The following is a 16,682-nucleotide window of genomic DNA, read 5'->3' on the forward strand; positions in this document are numbered from 1 at the left end:
TTTTCTGAGGCCCATATGGTCTTTTCTTCCATCTCATGGCTTCAAAATTTAATCAGACATTGACTCTCTGGAAACACACAAGTGGTTATCTTGGAAATGAGACTGAATAATTTGGTTTTGTTTTTGAAACAAGAAGCTGACTCTGGGTAATCTCACTGCTGTTATTTAGCTGGGCATCTGTGGTGTGTTGAGCACTCAATCATTTTCAATTAAATGTTTCTATGTTTTGTGAAAGTCCCATAAATGTATGCAGGACCATGATTATAGATATATAGAGGAAATATACTTCTTGAACATCTCCAGGTAAGCAGTTTTCTTGCAACAAAAAAACAATTATTTTGAGAGATTATGGAAATCTTTAGTGGAAAACTGTAACGCAAAAATATCTCAATATATTTAAGACCCATTGTGAAATGATGCTTATATATACATTGATTAGATTTACAAGATGCACTTTTGGGCTCATGGTTTTAAAAATCTGTAGTTTTTATATTAATTATGCAATTATATCGGAGTACTTTACTCTTTAAAGATCTATAGGCATCGCATGTGTGTTTATATATATACAAAGTCATCAAAATGGTAATTGTTGGAAAATTGCAGAAACAAAAAAAATCACTCAACATTAAAAAATTATGAAATACTATACTATATCTTCAATTAAAGAAATTGTAAACCCATTGCTTAAAAAGTGCCATTCAATAAGATTTCTTATTCTCTTTGCAATTTTTTTCCATAATATATGTCATAACGTTAGAGCTAACATCTCTTGTGGTCACCAGGCAAGTTATTGAGAGGTAGATTATATTATATTTGTGTTAAATATTTTATCACTTTTGTAAAATATATAAAAGAAACAAAATGTGGAAAATAAAATTAATTAAGAATCACTGTAGATATTTGGTATTATTTCAATTGATGTTGAAACAGAAAATTCTTATTGCTCATAGAGCCATTTACTCAATCTAAAGAAGGTTTTTTCCATTTCACATGTTTTTAAAATGTATGGTATACATTTATTCATTTGTTTAGATATAACCACAATAATATAGATGTTCCTAAAGTTCAAAGTTTGAAGAAAAATCTTAAACAGCAAACCATGCCCCAAGTTGTAGAAAATATGAATATTTACAAATGTCTCCAATTAGAATAAGAAGAATTTGTTCAGTTGTTGATGATGGCTTTAAAGCCCAACTCTTGCCAATTCAGAGTACTAAAAATATCGGGATGCCTCAAGGAAAAGAGAATGAGGAGAGGCAGAAAGCATTTTAAAAAACAGAAGAGAAAAGTAGAAACTATTGAGACTTTTGACCAACAGACATCCCTGAAATGGTGAGCTGTGTTGGACTTAAGCACTAGCCCTCAAAATACAAATACAAGAATGAATATAATGAGGTGTTATAAAGAAGCCAGTTTAAAAATATAGCTTGGGAGTGTATGGGCAAAAGATCTATAGGCCACAAGAGCTTTCACTGTGCGTAACAAATGCAGTGTTTTTCAAAATGCTGGATGTGACTAAATGATGAAATATAAGATCAATTTTAAAAACTTTTTAAAAACTAAGAATAAAATAGAAAATAATAGAATAGAACATAAAAACATAGTGAAGAAAGGAAGAAAAAGAAAAGTAAAGAAAATGTCATAGTACAATGGAAAGAGCAAGCTTTTATTTCTTGTGTGTTTGTGTATTTGGGGTTGTAAAATATGTTTTTTTTACTGTAGACACATCTCAAAAGTTTGAAAATTGTTGCATTAACACCAAATGTGGTGAAATCGGTTCTTGGGGACATTCAAAGAAAAAAAATATGTTGTCTTAATCACTTCAGTTTCTTAAAGACCATCACTGAACAAAAATGTATGTTCAAACTTAAGATATCTTAGCTCCAAAAATATAGTTGAATGCTGCTGAGGATGTTCTATTTAATGATGTAGAGAAGTTTGATCTTTTGAAAAAAAATTCATCCAAATGATTAAAATATACTTTCAGATTCTTAAGTCTTAAATTTCAATTATCTTCAGCAATTATCTATATGGGATGTTTAATTCCCCAGCTACCAGATAAATGATGTGCACTTTACTTTTACTTTTCTGAGACCATTGGTTTTAATATTAGAAAAAAAAAAAAGTTATGGAGTAAAAGCTGTTTTATAATGGCGACACGGGATTTAACATAGTATTAGATCTTATAAGGTTAATTAGCACTATTTATAGCAGTGGAAGTAATGGATTGCAAAGTAACTCTTATAAGGACAATAAGTCCCCATCATTCCGACATGCCCTTAAACTAAATGGTTTTCAGGCATCTGATTGATTATGATGCTTGTAGATTCATTTTATATGGAATCAAAATGTCATTATAATGTACACAGGTAGATAAAGTGGCAGGTTTTGAGAAACTCAGATTCATAAATTCTGGAATTAAAAAACATACAAGCGTTCTAAAGTCTAGCTTAGTCAAATGAGGTTTTCAAGAGCTACTAAGTTTTAAATAAGTTGAAAAAATATTTTCTTAAGAAGAATCATTTTAAAATATGTCATTGAGATTTTTAGCTTAATGTACATACACAGAGGGGCTTATTATTGCTTGGAAGAGAAAATGGTTGTTTACTCAAGATTTCTTGATTTTTTTCTTAACCAGGAGTTAGTATTCTATGTTTACCAAAGAAAAGAAATGTTAAGTGTAGATAAGGCATGGGTAATTGTGTTGCTTTAGCACAACATCCTTGAGAGAGAGATTAGCTTACGCATTTATCACAATCTTTAATATTTTTTTTCACTGCTAAAATCTGTCACTCCTTCAGGATCATAGCAATCTTATCTTTTCTAGGGATAATCTTTTATTCCTTTGCCATAAGTTGGCTGGAATTATACAGTTCATAGTATGACTTCTTTGTTTCTTAAAAGTGTCAAAATAATCATCAGTGAGCACTACTCATCAGTAAAAAGTGGTCCAGGATTTCACAGGCACTCTAAAAAATGTCATTATTTTCAAGTCTTCTATAGAGGCACTTACCTCTTGCATATAGGTTATTTTGTTTTAACTATAAACTTCTATTCTTGGAGGCAACGAATGTCTCCAAAAATCTTAATCAAGTTGTATATGCTCAGATTAATCAGGATAAAAGAAGTTCATTTCTTATTTGCTATTGCGTTTTTAAATTTCATGGTGAAGTTAGCATAAATGCTATCATCTCATCTAAATCTCACCTTTAATGTAATGAGACATCTCCTACTTGATGCTATACTAATGCAATAGTTGATTTCAGGAATATACATGAGTAGCTAAGCTCAGACTCAGAGTTTTAACTTGCAATTTAATGGAATAAGTAGGTTTGAATTTTCCACTTCAAACTGACTTCATTTATTACTGCATTAAACACTTTTGAGCCTATCGGAAAGAAGTACTGTTATTGATATCTGACTAGGGGCTTTCATTGTTGAATCTTTCAACAGGAATCACTGTGATTCTCAAACTATAAATAGAAAGAAAAAAAAGATTTGTTGCTTTTCATAAAAAATAATTATGCAGGTATGGGAAATAGAATATTCATGCTATTTTAGAACAAAGCCTAACCCATATGAATTATGAGAATAAAGCAAGAGATTGAAGAACATATCCAGAAACCACTAAAAGCAGAAGAGAGTGACACCAGTGTGGAAAAAGCTAAGAAACCATCTCTTTCTCTCACATACACACACAAATACACAAAGATATAATTATCTAATGAACCAATACAAATAACTGCAACAGGCTAGAAACACAATGGAAAGTTACATATTTAAAAAGAAAAGTCATAAGAATTTTCTTCAAGTAATTTCTTCAAGCATCTTTGTTTTTATTTTTACTTTTTATTTATTGTACCATTCCAGATCTAAATATTTGGAATTTAGGACAGTTAACTTAACAAATGATGATACTAGCTGTATCAAAATATAGATTTTTCAAAAATATGTATTTTAAATATGTTAAAGAGTTATGGAAGGCTGGAAATGTATAGATCTAATCATAAGTTAATAATGTTTATGACAATACATGAGGCATATTTCCACAGGTAAGAAAAACAAACAAAACAATATTTAAAAAACATGAAATACTCAAAGACACAATAATGAAATATCCTTTGGCTTTAAAATTTCCTTTCTGATTGCTCTTCATGTACATTCACGTATGATGATTTCAAGAATAGTATTTAAAACAAACAGTTTTTCCTCTCCTCATTTTTACTGGGATGAGTAATTAACTGAGAATTAACCAGATAAACATAATGGAAAAATATTTATTCCATTGTAAAACTGGTTAAAGAGAGGATTTGGAAGGAATTGAAGAATAAAGGTAAATGTTGGGTCCTTTAGTTGGGATTGGAGGTTTTGATGATGTATAACAGAATAGAGAGCTGAAAAGTTAGGAGGTTGTGATTTGAAAAATTGAGATTTGTAAGGTACTGAAGTAAAGATGATGACAAAGTTTAGTGTGTGATTATGGCTGAGGTGAGACTAACAAAATAATATTGGACGTGAGAGGATCAGAGAACAGAGAGGTCAAAGTATTGGATAAATTATAAGGTAAATATTTAGTTCAGTGAATTTTTAGAGATTCTTTCTTGTTTCTATGATATTCTCTTCTGACTTCTCTTGGATCTTTTGGACTTCATTGCCTTTCTTTTTTCATCCATAAAATAAAAATAGTCTGAGATATTTGTAATCTGCTCTTTTTTGTTTTCTTTCTTGAGCTTAGACACTTGCTTGGCTCCAAATTCTCTCTGTAAAAATTGCAATCCTGTCCTCTTCCCTGATTCCTAATTTCTCATTTCCTTATTGCTAGATGAAGATGTATCTCTAAATTTTTTTTAGTGTTTGAATTCAACATGTCCCAAAATCAAATCATCAACTTTCCTTTCTTCTATATCTCAATTTGTTTTCATTCTGGTTTATGGTTTGTTTCTTTGTCTGATTGGTTGTTTTTGCATGATATTTTCTCCTAGGTAAGAGTAACATTGTTCCTGTAATACAGACTGAATGCCATAGCATTTCTCCTCTCTTTTCTTTAACAACATACAGTTTCTGGCTCCAAAATTCACATTTACATACTCAAGAGCTCTTCTAATTTCTATTGTGTCTTTCTCTTTAAAATTACTCCAACTTCAGGTAGGACCTTGTTTTCTCTCCTCAGAACTCTATATATGGTCTCTTCATTAAATTTCCTCTTTCAGATATTTCACATCAATATACTTAAATGAAACTCTGATCAAGAATATTCACTTCTTAAAAGCCATATGAAAGTATTTTCATTTTTCAAGAAAGTCTAGGTTCTTTACTCTGGCACTCAAGGCCCTTTATTGCCTATTTTAAATGTACAAGTTGTTCCCACCCCCCTCCCCTCTCGCACCTCTACCCAAACCTTTCCCATTTCTTTCTTTTGTTTACGCTCCTCTTTATGACCAGAATGTTTTCTATCACATTTCATTCTCTCTTCCATATTAATGGAATCATCAGTCTTCTGGTCTAATACTAAAATAATATTTTGACATATTCAGCTTTTGTCCTGTAGACTTTGTTTTAGATGAAGCTACTTATAAGCATATTTTGTCTTATTCCATTATATCAAGTTACATTTTGACTTTTGAATTTATTACCCTAATTCAATTATCATATCCCTACTTTTAATTTTACTCTTTTCCAATTTGTCATCTTAGCCCATTTCAATTTTACCTATTAAATGTAATCTCTTTTCCTGGTATTCACTGTACTTAAATTTATCTATTCAACATTATAGCCTCTGGAGGGCAAACATACACCTAGGGTTCTGACTCCTCTTGAGTTGGCATCTACCATTTCTACTAATCAAAATCCTGTCATAATTAAAGATACTAGTCAAAAGTTATATATTTCATAAAGGCTGTTATAATGTCTCTAATTTGGGAATGATTAATCTTTATAATGTTTTATAACTCATTTATGCTACTTACTATGCCCTGTTAAGTGTTATGGTTAATAACATTTATCTTATATAAGCTATTAAAATTTAGTATTACAGAGAACAGATAACTTATTTTATTTTCCTTATATCCCTCATAATCCCTGTTTTAAAACTTGTACAGATTTATTTTTTTGATAATTGTTTGATAACAATAAAATAAAATTATGAGGTTCCTAGTCAAGAATACGTAGACTTTAACTAACAACAACAGCAAAAAGTTCATCGATCTCCTATCTGTCTTAAGATATTAGTGTAAAAGTAGAACATTTTCTGGTAATTAAACCCATCGAGACTCACTGAAAACTACTCCATTATAGATGTTTCTGAAGTTTTGTTTTCCCTTGAGCAAAATTGTATCTGTAAAGATGGACACGTAAATGTTCCATTGATTATGTCTTAAAATGAACCTAAATTGTGATAAGTAAAACACTTAAAGTTAAGTTGGCAAATAGTATGTTATATGATGCTTAAAAATTGTTCTCATAAAAAGTATGAAATCAATATCAGAAATGAAAGAAAAACAATTTTCATTTCAATTAAGTTGCACAATAATAAAATCTGAAGGAAAAAAATCATACTTTGTACTCTCCAATAGCTTAGATTTCTACAATAATTAAGACTGACTTTGTATATATGTAGAATGTTTACAAACTATGTTCTGAACTACCTTTAATTCTCCTTAACAAAACAAACCTTTGTGTATCTTTGAATTTGAAATGGTCAATGTATAAATAGCTCCACAAGTAATCTCTTTCTATTTCTTTCTGTTCAGCAAACACATCTTTAGCTTCAAATAGAGACTTATTACAAATTTATATTTTGATTTGGTTTCATAGTTTTAAGAAAGGCTACTTATTGAACTTCCTTTGTATTTATATTGTAAATTTAGAACTAGAATCCAGCTTCTAGTTCTTTTTCCTCTTTCTTTTGTTTGTTTGTTTGTTTGTTTGTTTGTTTGTGATTGTTGTCTTTTCTCACTTGGCTGGCAATATTTGAGCTGTGAGTTATGGCTGCACTCTGAATCTACCCAGTGAAGAACTGCCCAGGCTAGAGTTCTCTCAGAATTTCTGTTCTCAGAAGCCCCAAAACTTAAAAATTTTCTACTTGAACCCAATTTCAAAAACATTTATCAATTAATTTGCATTTAATTTTTCTCTCTCTATTTCTCTAAAAATGTGATAGCATAAATACTCAGAGTTTTATGCATAGGCTCTTCAGTATAATTTTTTGATTTAAAAGTTTTTGCTTAAAACAGAAGAAAGGATCCAAGATGTTTACATAACTCCTGCCAGCTTTTTTTCATTTTAGAGTGAAAATATTACAGTAAATAAAAGAAAAACTAGGCCTAAGGAAAAAAACCCTGGTATTAAAATTTCAATCACATCTACTGCCACCTGTGGAATTTCTAAACTGAAATAAAGGCAGTAGTCATTTTCATGTATCATATAAGTACAAATACATAAGGCATGAGTTAGTAACATAAGTTCTTGCTTTGTCTTATATTAAAAAAGATGTAAGATATGTATATTGGCAAACTTCTTTCTATTTTGAACCAGAAGGTGTTTACTTGAATGCTATTACAGTGACTTATTTTTTTCTTTCATCTGGAAAAAATAGATTTAATTTTCCTAAGATTAATTTCAGTAATAAATCTCAACATGTACTGTGCTTATGAAGAAATTTAAAGGGGTACAGCCATTTGGGACAAGGATGATACTGAAGAGTGTATCCATCCCACACTTTGGAAAACCTTTTACTCCTGTCCATTTCTGCGAGGACACTAGAATTCTTTTCCTAGCAGACCTGTGTTATAAAACTAAGTTTTCCATAACTGAACTGCTTATTCTTTATTCCTCTCAAACATAAGCCTAAAGAGAGAATGAAAGCTATGAAGGCGAAGCAAGATTCCATTCTCATTAATCCCTAAGGAGTGAATGATCCTATATACAGTTGGGAGAATTAGAGAGACTGCTTCTGTGATATAACTTTACAGAATAAATACCCCAAAGACTAACTAAAGAGTTCCAGTAGAAATTATGAATTAGGGTTGTATCTGGCTCAATTTATTGAATACACATACTCTACGAAAGTTGTGGCAATTCTTTCCAATATTAATTTATAAATAAGGAGTTATTAAAGATATTGGAGAATCTCATTAGATATGTACAAAGAAAAATATTGAGTAAAAAAAAAAGGTTTTTAAAATATTTGTTAAGGTAAAAACAGTTTCACCAAGGCCTTAGAATATGAGAAGACAAATGCATGAGCATATTTGGTTTCTTTTTTCACTTATATTTTCTTCTGGTTTTCTATTCTAGGAAGAAACTGCTGCAAAAATGTCTTTATATTCATGAGAAAATAAAACATCTTTTAGCCCTATATATTTGGTAGACAACAACATAAATAAAAGTTCACCTCATATGGGATGTTTTAAACTTCTAATTATTTGGGCTTTTAAGGAGGAACTTTCTGGATTGACAATATCAGTGTTCTCACCATGGAGTTAAATTGTGTTATCTCATGCCTGATGCTGTATCACTGTCCTGTTACTCCTGGTGTCTAGTTCTTACTCTTTCTCAGCCTTATCACATAGGATCTGTAGACTGAAGACACTTTAAATGATCTCTTTTGGTCATCTGAACAGCAAGGAAGATTGTTTTTCATTTGCAGCAAGAAACTCAATAATTTCTGGGTTCCAAATAGAGAAAGCCTAGGGACCTTCTTTATTGAGATGAAATACAAATTGTATCAAGACTTGCTAAAACACTTAATATTTTGTATTATGATATTAAGAAGTTTGAAGATTTTTTTTTTTTTTTACACCTACAGCACCTGGTATTCCTAGGTGGTCTCCCATCCAAGTACTAACCAGGCACAACCTGCTTAGCCTCTGAGATCAGATGAGATCAGGCCCATTCAGAGTGGTATGGCCGTAGACAGAAGCTTAAAGATTTTAAGTACTTATTGAAATATAGGTAGGCTATTTTTAATCGATGCATAAACTTTAACCTTCATTTAATGAAAATTGCATCTTATGGTGCTAACTTTTTTTTGTCATCTTGAAGATTTACCATATATTGTAGAATCAAGAAATCTGCAATGTGCAGAGACATCAATGACTTATATTGCTATTATCTCCTGTCAACCATCTTCACAGGTGTTTTTTTTATTACTTCCTAAAAGAGATTTAAGAAAAAAAGACTTTTTTAAATATAAACTGGCAACTTGAATAATTTATCTAGATCTTTAAATTTATTTTTAAATACACAATTTAAAAGGATATCTAAATTTAATTACATATTTATAGAGTCATATGCTTTAAGATGTGACTGAAAATTTATGAATATGAGCAGAAAAAAATTATGACAGTTTGGATTTTGGGGGTATAATTTTGAGTTTATGAGAATGTGTGGATACATGTATACGATTATATCTGTGTGTGTTTAAAAATTCTAGCTTACATATCAAGAAAGTAATGCTTCTTAATGTAATAAAATACCTCAGTTGAGTAATATTTTAAGGATAAATCTTCTAAAATTCAAATTATAGTTAATATAACTGTTATTTTAATTTGGGCCTTATGTAACTTTGTAAGAAGGACACGATTTCTAATATTTCATAAATCATGGTTTTATTGTACCAGATTTGCATCTTCAAATGAAGTGCGTAATATGAGATTTTCCAGGCTATCAGTTTTAAGATAAGAATTAGTAAATTCAAAAAGCAGTTAGCAGTTTTGGGGTATATGAAGAAAGTTGAGAAGTATTAATGGTGTGGCTTTTATTAAAGATACTATGAAAACAAGCTGTCTATATAATTGGATATAATTATATTTTCCCAATATTTTTGGATAACTAGTTTATTATCTTTTTATTATTATTTTTATAGAATCCTTTTTCAGAAATTTCATGGGTATCGTCCTAATAAACTGTCCTTTCTTTATTCTTTCTCAAAGTGTTTTCACTACTTAACCAAATAAATTATTTTGCCATATTGCCTATCTTCTTTTTTGATACAATTTCCAATATTTATTACTATTTGATTTACAATTTTTATCCCTTTTACAAAATTTTGTCAGAAAAATATAATCTTTGTATTAAAAATGCTGTTATAGTTATAGGTATCAGTTAATAAGACATATATTCTAATTTTATTTATTATAACAAAACATAACTTCAGCTTTTTCACCAAAATAAACAAATTATTAAAGCTTTTTCAAAAATAATTTCATATGATGTGAAAAATTATGTTTAAATTAGAAAATTTTGACCTAGAAGATCTAGGAAAATAATCTCCATGTTAGAAAGCAAGTGATGGTGGATGAAGCCTTTACTATGGAATCAGACCATGTTTTAGATAAATTTCTGATTGTGCATATTCTTACGTGTATTAGATTTTTTTAAATGATATTCACCAAAGTGTTCTTGTGAGGGTTTTAGAAAATATATGTAAAGTATCTAGGATAATTACCATTCTCAACACATGGAAGTAGATATTATTAATAGCCATTCTTATCATTAATAGTTATAAAGTACTGTAAAATTTTGGAAGGCAGAAATCCATGATTCACTTATACTTTCTCCTCTAAAAGCAGGTTTTGAGATGAGAATTCTTTTTTAAAAAAATTAAGTTTATTGGGACAACATTGGTTCATTCAATTATATAATTTTCAGGTGTATATTATAATTTGACCTCTGTATGTTCTATTGTGTGTTTACCACTCAAAGTTTAGTTTCATTTAGCTATCATATATTTGATCCTCTTTACCCACTTCACCCTCCCCCTACCCACTATATTTGACTCCCTTTACCCTGTCTACCTCCCCTCTCCTTTCCCGTTCTTTACAAGTATTTGATTTAAAAAGAAGTCAATTCAATGAATTTGTTTTTTTCTTAGATTTCACATGAGATCATACAATATTTGTATTTTTCTTTCTGACTTATTTTACTTAAGATAATGCCCTTAAGTTTTATTCATGTTGTTTCAAAAGGAAAGATTTTCTTATATTTTATAAATGAGTAATAATCTATTATATTTGAATATATTCTCTTTATCCATTTATTTGTTGATAGACACCTTGGTTGTTTCTATGTCTTGACTAAGTAAATAATGCTGCAATGAAAACGGGAGTGCAGACAGGTGTTTGAGGTAGTGATTTCATTTCCTTTGGATAAATACCCAGAAGTGGAATTGCTAAATTAAGTGGTATTTTTATTTTTAATTTTTTGAGGAATCTCCATACCGTTTTCCACAGTGGCTTCAACAATTTACATGTTTACCAACAGTGGGCAAGGGTTCCTTTTTCTTCAAATCTTCCTCAACACTTGTTCTTTTTCTTCTTGGGTTTTTAACAATAGTTATCTTAACAGGTGTTAGGTGATATCTCATTTTTTTTTCTAATTGGCATTTCTCTGATGATTAGCAATGACAAATGACTTATTGGCCATTTGTAAGCCTTCTTCAGAAAAATGTCTATTCAGTTCCCCTGCCCTTTTTTATTTTATTTTATTTTATTGCTCTTAAGATGTTTGAGTTTCTATATATTTTTAATATTTACCCAATTTCAGATATATGATTTGTAAATATTTTCTCCCATTCTGTAGATTGTCCTTTCACTTTGTTAATGTTTCCTTTGCTATGCAGAAGTCTTTTAGTTTGATGTAGACCCATGTGTGGTTTGGACCCACATGACACGCAGTAGAAGGCAATGGTTAACCACTGCCATATATTCCTTTCTTACTAAACAAGAGCCAGAAGAACCTCTAGCATCTGATGTGCACAAAGGTGAAAGGAAAGTACTATGTTGCACAACAAATACAATTAGAACATGGAATGTAAGAAGCATGAACCAAGGTAAACTGAAAATGGTAAAGCAAGAAATAGAACGTTTAAACATTGCAGGGCTTAATGTTAGCAAACTAAAATGGACTGCAATGAAACTTTTCCAGTCAGGCAACTATAAAGTGTTCTACTCTGAAAATTACAAACTCAAAAGAAAAGGAGTGGCTTTAATACTGCGGAAAGATGTAACACAGGCAGTTAGGGGCTATAATGCAAGGTCTGACTAAATGATATCAATCAGACTTCAAGAAAACCTAATACCATAGTCATTATTCCAATCTATGCTCCAATTACAGAGACTGAAGAAGATGAAATTGAAAGTTTTTACACAAGTATCCAAGAAGATGTTTATTACATACCCAAACAAGACATGTTGATAATTATAGGTGACTGGAATGCAAAAGTAGGAAATAAAGCAGAATCAAATGTTGCCAGAAAATTTGGACTAGGGGTCAGAAATGTTTCAGGAAATTGGCTCTTGGATTTCTGGGAAGTCAACAACTTGCCTATCAAAAACATATGCCTCAAACAACTATAAAGACGATTATATTAATGGATATTGTTAGATGATCGATATAAAAATCTAATAGACTATGTAACTGGAAGCAGGAGATGGAGAAGCCAGAACAAGACCAGGAGCAGGTTGTGGTTCTGATGACAAACCGTTGATATCGAACATTGGAGTAAAGCTGAAGACGAGCACTAAAAGAATTGTAGTGCCAGAATATAATGTATATAACATTCCTGATGGATTTAAAGTCCACATAAAAAAACAAATTTTCACTGTTAATTAACTGAGAACAAGAACTGTGGACTGAAACTAGAAATATTTTTAACAAAGAATGAAAAAAGCTGATGTCAGGAGTAAAAACAAAACAAAACAAAATCTAGATAGATGACAGAAGAAGTTGTTAAAAACAGGCAAGAGGCAAAAAAGTAAAAGATGACAAAATCAGGAGTAGAATCTTAAACAATTTTTCAATGACTATTGTGGAGAGATAAAGAGAACTATTACAATGCTCAGTGTAAGAAGATAGAAGAGAAGAACAACAAAAAAAAGAAAACAGATCTCTACAAGAAGATTCAAGAAATAAAAGGAAAATTCACATCTAAACTAGGAATACTGAACAACAGGAAAATATATTATTTAACCAGAAGAAAAATAAAAGGAAGATGGATACAGTATACAAAAAATCTATGCAGAAGAGATAAAAGAATGACTTACTTTTGAAGAAGATTCCTACAAGAAAAAACCTGTAATTCTAGAAACAAGTGAAAGCTGCCTTGAAAGTATTGGAAACAAATAAGTCATCAGGGAAATATGAGATACTGATAGAATTGTTTCAAGCCACAGAAACTGAATTTGTTAATATCCTAATTAACACATATATGTCAACAAACATGAAAAACAAACAAATAATGGCCTACAAGCTGAAAATGTTCAATATACATCCCAATTTTCAAGAAAGGAGATGTCAAAGAGTGTAGTGATTATAGAGTCATTGCTCTAATTTTCTGTACAGGTAAAGTAATGCTCAAGATGATGCAACAAAAACTTCTACCTTATATGGAGCGAGAAATGCTAGAGGTTCAAGCTGGTTTCAGAAAAAGAAGAGGCATTTGAGAACTAATTGCAAACATTTGTTGGATATTGAAGTGCTCCAAATAATTTCATAAGAAAGTAAGTTTATGTTTTATAGACTACAGTAAAGCTTTTCACTGTGTGGATCATGGAAAGCTATGGACTGCTCTGAAAGAAATCGGTGTGCCTCAACACTTGATCATCCTGATTTATAAACTATTGTGGACAGGAAGCCACTGTCAGGACAGAATATGGAGAGACAGAATGATTTTCTATAGGCAAATGTGTAAGGCAAGGGTGCATTTTATCTCCCTTTCTGTTTAATCTGTTTGCAGAACATATACCAAAGCAAACAAACAAACAAAAAAAGCCAAACCACACAAACAAACAAACAAAAACTGGACTAGACTCACAAATAGGAGGAGTGAAAATTGGTAGAAGAAATATCAAAAATTTAAGATATGCAGCTGACACCATTTTACTGGCAGAAAGTAGCAGTGATTTGAAATGACTTCTACTGGAAATGAAATAAGAAAGTGCCAACGCAGCAATGTATTTGAACATCAATAAGACAAAAATCATGACTACAGAATATATAACTTTAATATAGACAGTAAGGATTTAAAATGTCAAAGATTTTGCTCATCTTGGTTCAGAAATCAATTTAAATGGAGACTGCAGCCATGAAATCAAGAGAAAGCTGAGGCGTGGAAGAGCAGCAAAAGAAGAATTAGGAAGATCATCAACAGCAGAGACGTGTCATTCTAGACCAAAGCTAGGATCATCTGTTACAGGAAGCAACACCCGATGGAGAAAATTGGACGCTCAGACAACTTTGTTAGAGGAAGGATCATTTATTGGCTGGCAGAGAACGTGGGGCTTTCAACAGACCCAAAGCACGATCTCCCCTTGGTCTGATTTCTTATAGTTTATATATCTCTGCAGTGCCCATGCAAGGGATGCGTGATTCCTTTGTCTGAAGTTTCACATGTGCCTCATGACTCAGGATGGGAGGGAGGCTATAAGGTCGGGAGTGGGAGGACTTTCCAGACCACTGGTCTTACAGGTCATTTGTTTTGTGACCTTGGTGTTCTCAGCACTGTTACAGAATTCTTGAATAGAGAGATGAGACATTGAGGCTATAAGTAGGAAGCAACACTTATTAATTCCAGTACTTGCTCAGTGGATTCCTATCCAAAGGCTGAGCCTCAATTGTAACATAATAAGCAGTTTTATAGTCTTGTTATTCCTACACAGCTACAGAGATAAGGAAAGACTTTAGTTGGTTGGCAAGCCATGGATCAACAGATGTGAGCTGGAGAGTCCTTGAGGTGGGGGAGGTAGCTATGGGAAAACATATTAGCTGGAGATTCCTGGAAGGGGGAGAGAGGGCAGTTAGGAATAGGCTTTAACTGACTGAGTTGGTCATTTCTGCAAGCCCTTTCCTTTGCATTTTTTAGATGCCTCCTCTCCTCTCTCATATCCATACCCTCATATTCCCAATTACTATGTATGGATGTCAAAATTGGACAGTAAAAAAGACTGACAGGGGGAAAAAAAATGATTCTTTTGAAATATGGGGTAGGACAAGAGCTCTACAGATACTCTGGACTTCCAGAAAGATGGACAACTGGGTGGTAGAGCAAATGAAGTCTAAAACATTGCTGGAGGCAAAATAAACAAAACTGAAGCTTTGAAGTCCTACTTGGACACATCATAAGAAGGCAGAGTTCTTTGTAAAAGACAATAATGCTTGGAAAAATAGAAGGCATCAGGTAGAAAGGAAGACCAAGTATGGGATTGACTCCATAAAAGAATCAATAGGCAGGAGTCTATAGGAACTGAACAAAGAGCTATGGAGGACAAGACATAGTAGACATCACTCACTCATGGGGACATCAATAGTCAATTCAATGGCATGTAACACACACAGTCCCATTTATTTATTATTGATTTAGTTGCTTTTGCTTTTGGTGTCAAATGCAAAAAATCATTGCCAAGATTGATCTCAGATGCTTGTTGCCTATGTTTTCTTCTAGGAGTTTTATGGTTTCTGATCTTGTGTTCAACTTTTTAAAATTATTTTGAGATAATTTTTGTGTATGATGTAAGATAAGTGTCGAGTTTCATTGTTTTACAGTTACCTGCTCGGTTTTCCCAATACCATTTATTTAAGAGATTATCCTTTCGCCTTTGTATATCTCCCCATTCTCAGTGCCTTTGTCAAAAATCAGTTGATCATATCTGCATGGGTTTGTTTCCTGGTTCTCTATTGTGTTTCACTGATCTATATTTCTGTATTTATGCTAATGCCATACTATTTTGATTACTACAGCTTTGTAATATAGTTTGAAATCAGAAAGTGTGATGCCTCTAGCTTTTTTCTTCTTTCTCAAAATTTCTTGGCTTTTCAGTCTTTTGTGTTTCCATACAAATTTTAGATTTCTTTTTTTTTAAATGCCATTGGAATTTTGATAGGGATTGCACTGAATTTATAGATTGCTTTGGGTAGTATAGGATTTTAACAATATTAATTCTTCCAGTCCATGAGCATGGAATATCTTTCCATTTATGTATTCTTTTTAATTTCTTTCACCAGTGTCTTATAGTTTTTAGTATACAATTATTTCACTTCTTTAGTTAATTTTTTTCTTATGTATTTTATTCTTTTCGCTTCAATTGTAAATGGTACTGTTTCCTTGATTTCTCTTTCTGTTGTATAGAAATGTAATTAATCCTTGTATATTCTTACATTCTGAAAATTTTCTGAAGTCATTTATTAGTTGTGTTTGTTTATTTGTATGTTTTGGTAGAGTCTTTAGGGTTTTTTATATGTACCATGTCACCTGCAAATAGAAACAATTTGACTAATTTTTTTTATGATATGGGTGACTTTTATTCATTTTTCCTGCTTAATTGCTCTGGCTAAGACAAATACTGTGTTAAATAAAAGTGGCCAGAGGTAGGCAGTGGAAGGTAGGAGAAATGAATGATGGTGGTCGAAAGATGTAAACTTTCAGTTATAAGATAGATAATTCCTGGGGATGTAATGTACAACATAATGGCTATATTTGATAATCCTATACTGTATATTTGCAAGTTGCTAAGAGAATAAACCTTAAAAGTTATCATACACACAAAAAAAGTATACCTATATGAGGTGATGGATATTAACTAAACTTAATGTGGTAATCATTTTGTAACATATACATATATCAAATCTTTATGTTGTACATCTTAAGCTAATACAGTACCATATCTCAATAAAACTAGGGGAGAAGG

General features: G+C 31.4%; 1 protein-coding gene and 1 pseudogene across 2 annotated transcripts in view; one reads left to right on the forward strand and one right to left on the reverse strand.

Moving 5' to 3' along the window:
• The window catches only part of CADM2 (cell adhesion molecule 2), a 974,765-nt gene that overhangs the window by 873,773 nt on the left and 84,310 nt on the right, over nt 1-16,682 (forward strand). The gene's annotated exons all lie outside the window — the stretch shown is intronic.
• LOC112474548 lies at nt 8,798-8,915 on the reverse strand (annotated as a pseudogene).

This window comes from Pteropus alecto, unplaced genomic scaffold (assembly GCF_000325575.1).
Source record: "Pteropus alecto unplaced genomic scaffold, ASM32557v1 scaffold239, whole genome shotgun sequence".
Classification (NCBI taxonomy): Eukaryota; Metazoa; Chordata; class Mammalia; order Chiroptera; family Pteropodidae; genus Pteropus; species Pteropus alecto.